The sequence below is a fragment of the Brassica napus genome, chromosome A3 (assembly GCF_020379485.1).
Source record: "Brassica napus cultivar Da-Ae chromosome A3, Da-Ae, whole genome shotgun sequence".
NCBI lineage: Eukaryota > Viridiplantae > Streptophyta > Magnoliopsida > Brassicales > Brassicaceae > Brassica > Brassica napus.
In genome coordinates, this window is record NC_063436.1 from 37,974,749 (window position 1) to 37,990,759 (window position 16,011).

Sequence of the window (16,011 nt, forward strand, 5' to 3'; positions counted from 1 at the left end):
CCTTCCTTTTATAGTTAACCAAGATCTATGAGGTGGTGACAAGTATCACACTCTCTCCTTCCCATCTTTGGCCACGTTTCCAAGACAATGACTCAGGTAAGTCATTTGCTTTCAAGTTGGCCACGTGATACTCATAAGCATGAGCAAGCATATTATTTATTTTCTTCCTTTCTTGTTTAGACACCTGATGATGACAAAGCAAGCCTGTATGATTCATTCTCCTTTCCTTCCCATCAAACACGTTGATTGCAACCAAGCCATAAGAAATATAAAATATTTCTTTATCTCCTCTTTTCTTCTCAGCTTGATTAATTAACCCAAACCTAGTAACCAAAACACCATTCTCATCGATCACTTTTCTCCTTTTAAAAGAAATAGCTTAATTATCCAATTAAGCTACTAACTTACTTTCAATGCATCGATCACTTCTTTTCTTTAGCTTTGTATTTTTCTTTCCAGAAAAATTTATTTCTGAGAATTTATTACGTTGAATTATTTATTTAAAAATAATTCTTTCTCAGAAAGACGGAATATTACATGATCCGCTGGAACCGAGTGATTAGATGATTGAGGAGATCCTTACTGATGATCCGCTGGAACTAGCCTTGATTAGAGCTGAAGCAGAACAGAATGTCCAGAACATCGACGCTGATGGGTACGCTAAGATGTTGGACTCCGCCAGAACCATGGAAAGATTAGTGGCATATCTTAGTCTGGGGGAGAACAATGCCTCAGACTCATCGAGCCCGCCTGTTCCACCAAGTCGGAACAATGACCCGTGGAGTGAATCCAAAGCTCCAAAAGTCGATCTCAAAACACTCCCCAAGGGACTCAGGTACGCATTTCTTGGACCGAATTCTACATACCCAGTAATCGTGAATGCTGACATGAACAATGCTGAAACTGCTCTTCTCTTATGTGAACTTAGAAAATATCGAAAGACATTAGGATATTCTCTAGCTGATATACCTGGCATTTCACCTGATATGTGCATGCATAGAATACACCTAGAAGATAAATCGATGACTTCTGTAGAACATCAGAGGAGGTTGAACCCAAATCTGAAAGATATTGTAAAGAAAGAGAAAATGAAACTTCTAGAAGCTGGTGTAATCTATGCGATCTCTGATAGTAAGTGGGTTAGTCATGTTCATGTAGTGCCTAAGAAAGGAGGGATCACTGTTATAACAAATGAAAAGAATGAATTAACCCTTACTAGAACAGTAACTTCTCCATGACCAATGAATCGTGCAAGTGGAACAGAATGGTGCGAATCAGATCCACCAGTGGCCTCCTTAACATCACATGTTACCTCCTTCTACGTCACCTCAACATCTATTTTCATGCTATGTCATTCAAAAAAAAAAAAAAAAAAAAAAACTCTCTATCTTTCATTTTTAGCATTTGACGATGGAGAAGGAGATGAATTCAAGGGAACACAAGCCACTGGGAAAGTCAAGCAAAGAGTTTGTTACTAATTTTGAGAGCATATAGAAGGGGACGAGCAGAGCAGTCTGATGACTGTTCCCGAACAAAGAGCAGCCGTTCTAGAGAGAGCAAAAACGAGTAGAGGCTGTGGACATCAATGGATCTGTCCTCTCTTGCAGTTTTGTGCGATATCCTGCATCCTCTAAAAAAAAATTGGTAGCCCCTAAACACTCTTAACTCCACCATTAAATAGCCTGTTCCATACCTAGACCGTCTACCCTGAGTAGCGCCTGTGACAAGAAGCTCACGATAATCCTAATTGAACAAATGGAGTTTGGTCTCGAAAGTGTTGCTTTTTCAGGTTAAGATGTAGAGCAAGGAGCCGATCTGTGAACAGCGATCAAGGGTTCCCAGTAAGTGTGTGTGGTCCTATCTACTGCTTGTATGGTTCAGAGATTTGTGGTAAGAGTATGGTTGCTGAGAATAAGCGAGTTCCCACACTTTCAAACCTTTCTCCCTGTTCTTGGTACTTGCCATGTTCGAGGACAAACAAGGATCTAAGTCTGGGGGAATTGATATATGGTGTTTTTCACATCATTGTATAGGTGTTTTCGTATTGATTCGAGTCCTTAATCCGTGTCAGTCTAGTCCTTTTTGATCTTTTACAGGTCTGGAGTTGGTAGAAGAATGAAGAGAGGGTGCATGAAGAGAAGCTGTCCTTTTGGAGCATTCCTGCGGAAAACACTCAAGGAGAACAGTCCCGAGACTGTTCTCAAGCGGAACAAGCAGACGGAGTGATCCTGAGGTTGTTCCCGACAAATAAGGAAGCTCCTATTTCGGGAATTAAAGCCCTGTTGCCCTAATATCTTTTCTACCTATTGGCACCTCCATATAAAGACGCCATCTATCCTATTTTTATCTCGGACGCTAATTTTTACAAGAGAACTATTAGCTTTTGCGATCTGCAACTTGTAAGGGAGAAGAATCCATTCTCTCATAGAGAAGACCCTCTGAACCCTTTGTTTGCTACTCTTATTATTATGCAGTTCCATTCAGGATCTATGTCTTTTCCTGCTTGCATCATGATCGAGTAGTGATCTAGCTCGCCTAGGGTTGTTAGGGTGTTGAATTATGAGCTAAACATAGATAAGCTATTCTTAATTGTTCTTCGTTCATACTGTTCTTAAAGCTTCCATTAATCTGATCACTTGATGTTAGATCCTAAGTTAATCGCCTAGCTAACCGCTTAGTAGATAACTTGACATGTATTGAATGAGCTTAGTATCCCTAATCAGCGAAAGTAGATATTAGGGTAGTAACTGAACTGATCGGACCTGATCTCTAAGGCTTGCAGTCGTTCTCATCTCAACGACAGTTAGATGGTGGGATCGACCAGCAAAGGGATCACCACCACGACAGTGGGGCGTTCCAGCTGAGTGATCCGAGTTCTAGAAAGCACTACATCGCGCTTGAATAATTGTTTGGCTCTCGCTCAATACCCAATGAACTACCCTAGGCTAGCCTCTTGTTAAATTGAATCAATCTCTAGTTTACTTGTTTTCCGCATCACCAATTGAATTGAAAATCATTTTCTTCTTAGCTTATTATTGAAACTTATAAGAGTAAAGTGTAGACTGGTCCTCTGGATTGAATCTAAAGTACTATAATCACAACTGTTAACTTGGCAGTAGCAAGGATTCATATTTAGTGTATCAAGTTTTGGCGCCGTTGCCGAGGATCGAACCCGGGTCACCCGCGTGACAGGCGGGAATACTTACCACTATACTACAACGACTACAGAGCAGCCTACTGTGGTTGTTCGACCAGCTGCAGAACCTGCCCCCCCCCCTGTGACTATGTGCCTAGGGTTCTGTACCCTGTTCCGGCTAAGGCCACGCGCAAAGACAAGGAGGAGATGAAATGTAGGAAGATGCTGGAAGACTTAACAGTCAGACTACCCCTCATGAGTGCAATCCAGATGATGCCATCTATGAGTAGCTTTGTGTAGGGACTGATCTCTGGAAAGGTAACCGATGACAGTGAGTTCATGGTGGTCTCAAAAGAGTGCAGCGCTGTGCTCCAGAACAAAAGGATCAAGAAACTGGGTGATCCTGGAAAATTTGTCCTATCCATCCAGATTGGGAGAACAGTCTTCTCGTGTTCACTAGTCGATCTGGGATCAAGCATCAACCTCATGCCATACTCTGTGGCTAAGCGCCTTGGATACACGGATTTCAAAACTACCAGGATGTCCCTAGTGTTTGCTGATCGATCAGTGAAATCTCCAGTCGGAATTATAGAGGATAGCCAAGTTCTGGTTGGGAACACACTTGTCCCTGCCGATTTCGTTGTTCTGGAACTCGAGGAAGAGTCAAAGGATCCCTTGATCCTGGGCAGACCATTCCTATGTACTGTCGGAGCTATCATAGATGTGCGACAAGGAAAAATCGACCTCCACCTAGGAGACATTGTGATGAGGTTCGAGATGAATCATATGCTCAAGAAACCCATGCTGGATGGACAAACCTTCACTGTCCAAGAGGAGGGTGATCTGCTGGAACCGAGTGATCAGATGATTGAGGAGATCCTTACTGATGATCCGCTGGAACTAGCCATGATTAGAGCTGAAGCAGAACAGAATGTCCAGAACATCGACGCTGATGGGTACGCTAAGATGTTGGACTCCGCCAGAACCATGGAAATATTAGTGGCATATCTTAGTCTGGGGGAGAACAATGCCTCAGACTCATCGAGCCCGCCTGTTCCACCAAGTCGGAACAATGACCCGTGGAGTGAATCCAAAGCTCCAAAAGTCGAGCTCAAAACACTCCCCAAGGGGCTCAGGTACGCATTTCTTGGACCGAATTCTACATACCCAGTAATCGTGAATGCTGACCTGAACAATGCTGAAACTGCTCTTCTCTTATGTGAACTTAGAAAATATCGAAAGACATTAGGATATTCTCTAGCTGATATACCTGGCATTTCACCTGATCTGTGCATGCATAGAATACACCTAGAAGATAAATCGATGACTTCTGTAGAACATCAGAGGAGGTTGAACCCAAATCTGAAAGATGTTGTAAAGAAAGAGATAATGAAACTTCTAGAAGCTGGTGTAATCTATGCGATCTCTGATAGTAAGTGGGTTAGTCCTGTTCATGTAGTGCCTAAGAAAAGAGGGATCACTGTTATAACAAATAAAAAGAATTAATTAATCCCTACTAGAACAGTAACTGGTCATCGCATGTGCATTGATTTCCGTAAATTGAATGCTGCGACTCGCAAGGATCACTTCCCACTTCCCTTCATTGATCAAATGCTTGAAAGATTGGCTAACCATCCTTACTATTGCTTTTTAGATGGTTATTCAGGTTTCTTTCAGATTCCCATCCACCCAGACGATCAGGAGAAGACGACGTTCACATGTCCTTTCGGAACATACGCCTACAGGAGGATGCCTTTCGGGCTATGCAATGCTCCAGCGACCTTTCAACGCTGCATGATGTCGATTTTCACTGATCTAATCGAAGACATAATGGAGGTTTTCATAGACGATTTCAGCGTCTATGGAAGCTCCTTTAATGTCTGTTTGTCAAACTTGTGCAGGGTTCTGAAGCGATGCGAGGAGAAGCATCTCATGCTGAACTGGGAGAAATGTCATTTCATGGTCAGAGATGGGATTGTTCTAGGACATAAGATTTCAGAAAAAGGCATCAAAGTGGACAAGGCAAAGATCGAAATCATGATGAGTCTGCAGCCACCAACTTCAGTAAGGGGAATAAAAAGCTTTTTGGGACATGCTGGTTTTTACAGGAGATTCATCCAGGACTTCTCGAAAATCGCAAGACCACTCACTAGACTGCTCTGCAAGGAAACAAGGTTCAATTTCGACAGCGAGTGCTTAGCTTCATTTCACACGATCAAGGGAGCTCTAGTCAGTGCACCGGTTGTCCAACCTCCAGACTGGGACCTCCCTTTTGAGATCATGACAGACGCGAGTGACTTTGCAGTAGGAGCAGTGCTTGGGCAGCGGAAGGATAAGAACTTCCATGTGATCCACTACGCGAGCAAGACACTGGATGAAGCTCAATGTAGGTATGCTACCACAGAGAAGGAACTCCTTGCCATCGTCTATGCTTTTGAGAAGTTCCGATCATATCTCGTTGGGTCTAAGGTGATAGTCCACACGGATCATGCAGCCCTTAAGTACTTGCTCACGAAGAAGGATGCTAAACCGCGGCTCCTGAGATGGATTCTCCTCCTACAGGAATTCGATCTGGAAATAAGAGACAAGAAGGGGGTAGAAATGGAGTAGCAGACCACCTTTCCAGAATGAAAATAAACGACGATACTGTGATTGACGAAGAACAACCAGTGGAACACGTCAGCGCGATTGGTCTTTGCTTCGCGGAACAGCCAATGCGCATAGAAACAGCTTGTTCCTTGCAACCAGAGCAGTTTGTGGCAACAATCCAGAAGCAATACCCTGATCTACCGTGGTTTGCTGAGATTGCAAATTTCGTAGCTGCTGAAAAGGAGCCTCTGAAATTCACTGGGAACGAGAAGAGGAAATTCTTAAGAGAGGCAAGGCATTATTTTTGGGATGAGCCTTACCTATACCGACATTGCAAGGATGGGATCTTCAGATGATGCGTTTCGGAGGCTGAAATTCCAGGGATCCTACATCACTGCCACGGAACTTCTTACGCTGGACACTTCGCCACATTCAAAACAGTCTCAAAAATTCTCCAAGCAGGATTCTGGTGGCCAACAATGTTCAGAGATGCTCACACCTTCATATCCAGATGCAATGCGTGCCAGCGAATGGGCAGTATCAGCAAAAGGAATGAGATGCCTCAGAACTACATATTGGAAGTTGAGGTGTTCGAATGCTGGGGAATAGATTTTATGGGACCTTTCCCGCCTTCTCACAAGAACGAGTACATCCTGGTTGCAGTCGACTATGTCTCCAAGTGGGTAGAAGCGATTGCTAGTCCAACCAACGCGTAACCAAGATGTTCACCTCCATCATCTTTCCAAGATTTGGAGTACCTAGAGTGGTTAACAGCGATGGTGGAACTCAATTCATCAACAGAGTGTTCCAAGGATTACTGAGCAAGAACGGCGTGAAACACAAGGTTGCAACCGCCTATCATCCCCAAACGAGTGGCCAAGTGGAAATTTCCAACAGAGAGATCAAGAACATTCTGCAGAAAACAGTCAACACCACGCGTAAGGACTGGTCCCTCAAACTTGACGATGCTCTCTGGGCCTACAGAACAGCTTATAAGACCCCATTAGGGACCAATCCCTATCATCTGGTCTATGGCAAGGCATGTCACCTACCTGTGGAGCTAGAGTATAAAGCAGCTTGGGCTGTTAAGCTGCTTAACTTCGACATCAAACCCGCCAAAGAGAGGCGAACCATTCAGATCCATGAGTTGGAGGAGATTAGGCATCTGGCCTATGAGAGCTCCAAAATCTACAAAGAAAAAACCAAGGCATTCCATGACAAACGGATCATCAGCAGAAGCTTTGCTCCGAATGATCAGGTCTTACTCTTCAACTCAAGGATTAAGTTGTTCCCTGGAAAGCTTAAGTCTAGATGGTCAGGGCCTTTCACCATCAAGGAGGTTCGTCATTATGGAGCTGTTGTGTTGCTGGACACACGAGGAGGAGAATTTGTTGTTAATGGTCAGCGCCTCAAGCCTTATCTTGCTGATACAACAATCTCTGAAGGTGTAGAGATACCCTTAAGCGATCCCCTTCAAGCCTAATCGGCTCACTAAAGTCAAGCTAGTGACTGAAAAGAAGCGCTTGGTGGGAGGCAACCCACTGGTGAGTGTAAATATTTCTTTTATCTTTTTAATAAATAAAAAACTAACTTGAAGGAAGAAAATCAAGAAAATTGAGATCTTCTCAGGAGAACACTCCAGCGCTTGTTCCACTGATTGTTCTCAGGTAAGTGCTCGAACAAACAAAAAAAAGAGACAAGGGGGGAAGTGGCCTATTTAAGGCCCACTTACTTCACTCCCCCATTATCTCTCACGCCACAAAACACTCCTAAGAACCCTAAATCAAAAATTTCATTTCCTATTCTTCTTCATCGATTTTTCTCTAATCTCTTGGATCCTCTAGAGATCGGTTGGGTTTTGCAGGAATCATCAATCAAATCAAGGTAACCACTCAGATACTCTTCCCCTTCGCGCATCCAAACCGCGAATTGGAAGTGTCCCCTCAGATTCTCTCAACCCTTTTGCTTAAAGATTTGATCTTAGATTGTAGCTCTCGATTTCACACTTGCTACTAGGGTCAAAATTCTGCTTGTTTATAAGGGATAGGAACATATTCATTGATTGAGTTTCTTGAGTAGTTGCGGTTGTGTTAGGGCAAAATGTTAACCCTAAGAACTTGAGGGTTGTTCGGAAATTGATGGACTTGGGAAAAATTTAGAGATTGGAATGTCCCATCGTTTCTAGAACAACCATTGAGCAGTGCTAATTTGGGCATTGATTTCGTTTTGCAGATGCCTCCAAGAACAAGGATCCCGAAAGCACTCAAAGCCTCTCGCGGAGCAGCCACGCCTTCTCATTCCGCGAGTGTTCCATTCACCTATCCATGGCCGAACAAAGTTGAGGGTCAACCGATTAACATCAATGACCCACTACTCCTTGACAACAATTGTGAGGGGTGGGACAAGGAGTCCGCAGCGAGGTACAATAGGCTTCTCGCAGCAGAGATCTTGCCGACACGATTTGCTCACGCGGAGACCTTAGCTGATCTCGGTCTCGAGTCTGACGTCTTCGAGACGCTCGACGTCATGGGCCTTGCTCCTCTCTGCTACCAAGCCCAAGTTCTCTATCCAGATTTGGTTCGGCAAGTGCTCGCAACAGCTCAGATCACTTACTAGAACCCCACCACGCCAACGTACGAGAACTGCTCCTTCTCCTTCATGGCCGACGGCAAGTTCTGCTCCATCTCTCTCCATGATCTAAATGAACTACTCGAGATCGCAGACACGCCTAGAGCGGTCTCAGTTGAGAAGAAGTTCGCACCAGCAAACGCCTTTTGGGATCTCATTGCGACAGGGAAGTTCACCTCTCGCAAGGCTTATCAATCACAAATCCGGAACCCCACTCTGCGTATCATTGCCAAGATCGTCTCAAACATCCTCTTCGCAAAGGAACTCACCTCCAAGGTCACAAACGGAGAGCTGCAGGTTCTCTACACGGGGCTCGAGGATGAGATCCGTAGAGATAAAGTCATACCGATCCAGGCAGTGAAAACTAACCCTGGATTCCTTCTCATCTCGATGCTCTCCGAGCGCAAGGACTCCTTGCTCCGAACTGAAGACAAGAAAGACCGCTGCGGCAGTGTTCTCACTCCCTTGTTCAAACGTTTCAACATCAACCTGGATTCCTACAAGGTTGTGCCTGAGCTTGAGTACATCGACACCGCTTATTTGATCACATGCCACATCCTGCGCGACGAGAGCACTTACAAGTTCGCTGACAAGGAAGGGAACACTCTCTACTGCAAGCTTCCTCTTCCCGGGTTAACGAACATCATGACCTTGGAAAACATAGTGTTCCTGCCCGACGCAGAACACTTGTGCGACGACCCACGCGCGCCAGTTCCAAATGAGAATGCTGACATGGATGATGTGGAGGATGTGACTCCACCGGCTGTTGGTGCTTATGATCTGGAGGACCTCACGGATGTTACTGATGATCACGCCTACAGACGTTGGATGGTGGACTCTCAGAGGAAGAACAACAGCCTCATGAAGAGGATCCTTAGGGCGATCACTGGAGGCTGCATTGGAAGTCAAGATGAGCAGACGACGCAGGGAACAAGGCGCCCAGGCAAGGAACCAGCGGGCACCTCAACTGGAGAAGAGAGACTTCCGAGGAACAGGAGAACAGCCGGTCACTCCAGTAGCGGCGATTCAGACTGAGTCCGAAAGGACTATTCATATCCCCTTGTTTTATCCATCTGAACTATTTAGTTCCCTCCTATTTGTTTCTGTTTGTTGTGTTTTAGCCTCCTCCGATCTATTTTCACAACCAGGGATGGTGTGAAGTAAGTCTGGGGGAGAGACTCTGTACGATTTCCATGCTTTTATCGAGTCAGTCCCTAGGATCGAGTCAGTCCAGTCAAAACTTATTGTGGTAATCAGGACCTTATTTTTTGATGATTTCTTAACCACCTCGTGTTTTAACCTTCTTATTCAGTGACCTTAGCAGTGACGAAAGACCCACACATGGACCTGGAACACCTTGACTTATCTCATTTGACACTCCGGAAGTTCTCCACCGATCAGGTTACACTGGGTAGACTCAACTCCACTTTATCTGAACCTAATCTGGACTTTAATTCTTCTTGTTATGGGTACTAGATCAGGGAAACGAGAACTATACTCAGGACTTCTTATCCTTTATATCCATCTTGCTGTTCCTGAGTAGCTAGCTCATCTTTAGCTAGTTCCCACCTTGTATCCTAGCCTTTATTCCACCTTCAAGCATTTGTTTTTCAGTGTTATATTTGCAGATATGTGCAAAAAGGTTGGAGAGGAAAGGATCGACGCAGCCTCTTACTTGTTACTGCTGCAGAAATTCAATCAGAAAGGAGAACAAGCAGATTAAGGGAGTAACTGCTCCATGACCAATGAATCGTGCAAGTGGAACAGAATGGTGCGAATCAGATCCACCAGTGGCCTCCTTAACATCACATGTTACATCCTTCTTCGTCACCTCAACATCTATTTTCATGCTATGTCATTCAAAAAAAAAAAAAACTCTCTATCTTTCATTTTTAGCATTTGACGATGGAGAAGGAGATGAATTCAAGGGAACACGAGCCACTGGGAAAGTCAAGCAAAGAGTTTGGTACTAATTTTGAGAGCATATAGAAGGGGACGAGCAGAGCAGTCTGATGACTGTTCCCGAACAAAGAGCAGCCGTTCTAGAGAGAGCAAAAACGAGTAGAGGCTGTGGACATCAATGGATCCGTCCTCTCTTGCAGTTTTGTGCGATATCCTGCATCCTCTAAAAAAAAATTGGTAGCCCCTAAACACTCTTAACTCCACCATTAAATAGCCTGTTCCATACCTAGACCGTCTACCCTGAGTAGCGCCTGTGACAAGAAGCTCACGATAATCCTAATTGAACAAATGGAGTTTGGTCTCGAAAGTGTTGCTTTTTCAGGTTAAGATGTAGAGTAAGGAGCCGATCTGTGAACAGCGATCAAGGGTTCCCAGTAAGTGTGTGTGGTCCTAATCTACTGCTTGTATGGTTCAGAGATTTGTGGTAAGAGTATGGTTGCTGAGAATAAGCGAGTTCCCACACTTTCAAACCTTTCTCCCTGTTCTTGGTACTTGCCATGTTCGAGGACAAACAAGGATCTAAGTCTGGGGGAATTGATATATGGTGTTTTTCACATCATTGTATAGGTGTTTTCGTATTGATTCGAGTCCTTAATCCGTGTCAGTCTAGTCCTTTTTGATCTTTTACAGGTCTGGAGTTGGTAGAAGAATGAAGAGAGGGTGCATAAAGAGAAGCTGTCCTGTTGGAGCATTCCTGCGGAGAACACTCAAGGAGAACAGTCCCGAGACTGTTCTCAAGCGGAACAAGCAGACGGAGTGATCCCGAGGTTGTTCCCGACAAATAAGGAAGCTCCTATTTCAGGAATTAAAGCCCTGTTGCCCTAATATCTTTTCTACCTATTGGCACCTCCATATAAAGACGCCATCTATCCTATTTTTATCTCGGACGCTAATTTTTACAAGAGAACTATTAGCTTTTGCGATCTGCAACTTGTAAGGGAGAAGAATCCATTCTCTCATAGAGAAGACCCTCTGAACCCTTTGTTTGCTACTCTTATTATTATGCAGTTCCATTCAGGATCTATGTCTTTTACTGCTTGCATTATGATCGAGTAGTGATCTAGCTCGCCTAGGGTTGTTAGGGTGTTGAATTATGAGCTAAACATAGATAAGCTATTCTTAATTGTTCTTCGTTCATACTGTTCTTAAAGCTTCCATTAATCTGATCACTTGATGTTAGATCCTAAGTTAATCGCCTAGCTAACCGCTTAGTAGATAACTTGACATGTATTGAATGAGCTTAATATCCCTAATCAGCGAAAGTAGATATTAGGGTAGTAAGTGAACTGATCGGACCTGATCTCTAAGGCTTGCAGTCGTTCTCATCTCAACGACAGTTAGATGGTGGGATCGACCAGCAAAGGGATCACCACCACGACAGTGGGGTGTTCCAGCTGAGTGATCCGAGTTCTAGAAAGCACTACATCGCGCTTGAATAATTGTTTGGCTCTCGCTCAACACCCAATGAACTACCCTAGGCTAGCCTCTTGTTAAATTGAATGAATCTCTAGTTTACTTGTTTTCCGAGTCACCAATTGAATTGAAAATCATTTTCCTCTTAGCTTAGTATTGAAACTTATAAGAGTAAAGTGTAGACTGGTCCTCTGGATTGAATCTAAAGTACTATAATCACAACTGTTAACTTGGCAGTAGCAAGAATTCATATTTAGTGTATCAAGAAGAAAATACTGGAACACATGGGGGCGGAGACAAGGCTAGACTTATGTAGGTCTCGCTAGACTTACGTAGGTCTCACCTTGTTTCTTCCCACCTGTGATTCCAGTATCTTTCTTCTCTTCTTTTTTAAAATATTACAACAGGAGTCCCTAATTCGTCGTTAATTTACGAGGAATTAGCGAGACCGCTTGTTTTTACTCTACGAGGAAATAGCAAGGCCCGTGTTTTCCGGTTACGAGGTGTTTACTATGATTTCTGCTTACGTGGAATTAACGAGTCCCGCGTTCTTTATTTTTTAATTTCGTCGTAAATTCCTCCTTATTTTACGAGGGAATTACGAGGATTATGTTTAAATCCCTAAAATCCGAACCCCAAACCCCAAAACCCATCTTCCTTATTCCCTTTAACCTCAATCTATTCTTTCCATTTCAAATCCCAAATTCTAAAACCACAATTCCTTAACTTATAATCTCAATTAATCTTTTATTTCTAATACAAACTCCCATAACCTTACACAAAATCAAATTATATAAATAGTTTTTCATGCATTAAGTCTAAAAATCACTCTTATTAAAAACAAATACATCAATCGGATACATCGATATTCTCGTCATCACTAGAAACATCATTATTTTCATTAAACTCGTCTTCAACAGCTTCGTCCGTGGCATCGTCGGTAAAATCTCCGTACTCATGATTATGTGGATCAATGAGAAGGATGTTATCAATTTCTTGTTCAGGTTCCTCGACTTCATTTATCTGTTCTTCTTGCAATGGTTGTTCTTCTCCACTGTTGATTCGTCCTCGAGGTGTAACTTTGATCACGGCTAACCAATTTATTACTGATTCTCTCATACGAGGGTATGGAAGGAAGCTAACTTGTTTTGCTTGTGAAGCTAAATGAAAGGCTCGAATTTGTTGAACCTGTAAAAATAAAGAAAACGTAGAAATTTATTTATTTTGCTCATGTATGGAAAAAAAAAGAATTTGGTTGTACCTTCGTCCACCATTGACATCAACTACACCGAATTTGTTAAACCGAACACCTATGTTGACGACAGGGTCGAACCATTCACATTTGAACAATATCCCTGGGAATTCGACTTCAATAATCTCTGTCAAGATCCCATAGAAATATGTTTCCCCTTTTACACATATTCCATAGTTACTGGTCGCCCGCTGGCTACCATACTCATATGTGTGAAAAGTATAGCCTCGAGTGAAATACATATATGATGTGGTAACCTTTACAAGTGGAGATTGAATTACTTCGTGTAACCACTTAGGATAATCTGCATCGTCGTCATAATCAACCTGCAAAAATAAAGAGAACGTTGAAATATAGATCATGTATGAAAAAAGAGTTTGATCGACCTGAAAAAATTAAGAGTTTGAGTTAATACCTGATTCTTCAACCACTTAATAAAGTGTTGATCTTTCCTTTTGTCTATGTCACTTGTGGATATACCTGGGAATTGTGGCAACCGGAATTCGCACTGTCGATTTTCATTTAAAAAAGGAAAGTTAGGAAAACCTTAATTTCCCAGAGATCCCGGATATCTACTAAACCACACGCCAAGCAATCAGAACACGAAATAAAGAAGAGAAAAATCAGAAATCGAAAAAGAGAGCAAGATAGTTCTTATTCTGAATCTGCATTTGAGCGTTTACAACAAGGTAAGAGTCTCGGCTACGAGAGCTGTCGGCAAGATTCCTAGTTCTAAAACCCTAAGACGGCAAAAACCTAATTGAGTCACAGCTCGAATAACAAAAACGGAAAGTTGCCTAAATACTCTAAGTGCTAAGTTTGCTCTATCTCGAATCCCCCTTTGCCTCTCACCTAGGACTCCTTATATAGTTGCTCCTAGGTCGGTTTGCGCCTTTCCCCTTCTGCCCTTAAGCCGTCAAAGCTCAAAAATGGAGATATTCCAATTTTCCCGATCTTCGTGATTATCTTCGGAAACTTCACATTTATCCGCGGAAACTTAACATTTATCTTGCCTTACGAACCAAGCATAAACCGTCATAAGGCTTATGGGTTTTCAGTTAAGAAATCATAAGTGGGCTTTGAGTTGCGTTTTAGGTCTCTTTGGGTCGTCTTTGACTTGAAATGTTTATTACGGTTTCTTCGATAAAACCAAACTTCCCATGGTTTTTATCATATAGTTTGACTGATGACTTCAAGTGATGAGAAACAAAGAATGGTTTAGCCATGGCCTACGGGAGATAGCATTAAAGAGTAGACGAGAATACATGGATTTGTGTCGTATCGACGTTTTGGAACGAATTGGTCAACCAGCGTTAGATCTGGCTAACAATTGGGAAGAAAGTGTTCCCTTTAATGTGCTCGCTGCTACTTTTATTCTCGAGTTTTCTTTGTCGCGAATGTTTTCGATGCATTACAATGACTCACTAGGTTCAACGGAGACTGAAGAAATGCTTTGATGCTCGAAGATTTCTCGTAAATTTTGTTTATACGAAACTGCCTTTATAAAGCCGAAGACGGTTTTAAGACTTTGGCTAATCGTTGAGTTTTAGTTTGATATTGGTACTGGTTTTCTATACGCATGATTACGACAAGAAATGATGTACAGTCTTTGAGATTATGTTCATGATCGTCTGGATATGTTGTTGGCGTTTAGACAAATTTTCGATTGTAGTTTGCCTTTTTGGGACGATTTGGTTTGACGAAAGCTTTTTCCTGACGATTTGCAAAAACTTTTGAAGTTTGGGAGTATACGAGTATAGTATAAGTACCTACTCCCCCCTCCTTTTTTTTGCGAAAGAAAACGATTGAACCGATACTTTGAAGGGTTGTGTACGTTTCTTCTTCCGAAGTTTGGAATGATCGACAAGACGGGTCGATTTAAAGATGACGCTGGGACTGTGATTTGGTTGTTTCCAGGTTGACGACTTGGAATATGTTGGTTTTGAGAAAACTGCTAGAAACGAATCGTTTTTAAGACGACGTTCATGTCTCTAGTTTTTTCTCTCTTTAGGAAACGAGCTGGGTATGCGTGGCAATCGTTTCTCGATTCTCAGAGAGTTTATATCGGTTTGCAAGATCTGGCTGAACATTTATGGAACAATATACCGAGACAGGAAAAATCGCCTAAGACTTAGTTCGCTAGACTTAGTCTCAAAGGCGTTCTTATTTCTTAGTAATTTGCTACGAAAATTCCAAGTCTGATATTGAAACAAGTCGGACATACCTTAGTGTTCTCGGAGATGCAGTTTTGTCTCTTCTCAGTTTTGCTTGCTTTTTTCCCCTTCCTCTTCTCGTGTATGTTCGCCATTTTTGATATTGGTGTTTATCCTTTGAAACTTGACATTTATCTTTCGAACTTGACTGTTATCTTCTCCTTAGATACGACGTCAATTTCTATAAAAAGGTTGAACATAATCGTATAGTTGAGGCGGCTAAGGTGTTAAGTTAACTGTTGCCGTTTTATACGATTAATTTGAATTCATGCGAGAAAACAAGTCTTTGCGGTTTTTATCGTAAAGTTTCAATGGTAACTCCAATCGAGACGACACAAGAGACGTTTCGATCGAGATTCGAAGGAGAACGCAAAGATGGAGGTAAGGGCGAATAGGAGCAAGCCAAGGAGTTTAGACGAGTCTTACTTGTTTTCGTCGTAAAATCTAAACAGAAACTCTGATTGAGACGAAACCAAAAGCGTTTCGATCGGGATTCAAAAGAGAACGCAAAGGAGGATCTTTTTAAAGCCTGACAGGTCGCTATGTAGCGAGTTGGAGGTCTGCCAGGTCGCTATGTAGCGAGTAGGAGTAAGCCAAAAAGTTTAGACGAGTCCAACTTTTTTTCGTTGTAAGATCTCAACGGAAATTCTAATTGAGATGAAACGAAAAGCGTTTCGATGAGCATTCAAAAGAAAACGCAAAGGAGGACCTTTTTGAGGCCTGACAGGTCGCTATGTAGCGACCTGGTTTTGGCACTGGCTGGTCTAACTCGAGTTTTGATGATACGTTGATGCAGTCATTTCGTAAATGCTGCCAAT

The 16,011-nt window shown here is 42.7% G+C and overlaps 1 non-coding gene across 1 annotated transcript; it reads right to left on the reverse strand.

Moving 5' to 3' along the window:
- Positions 1-3,151: 3,151 nt before the first annotated feature.
- TRNAD-GUC lies at positions 3,152-3,223 on the reverse strand. Its single transcript has one exon. It is a non-coding gene; the product is annotated as a tRNA-Asp (tRNA).
- Positions 3,224-16,011: the final 12,788 nt, after the last annotated feature.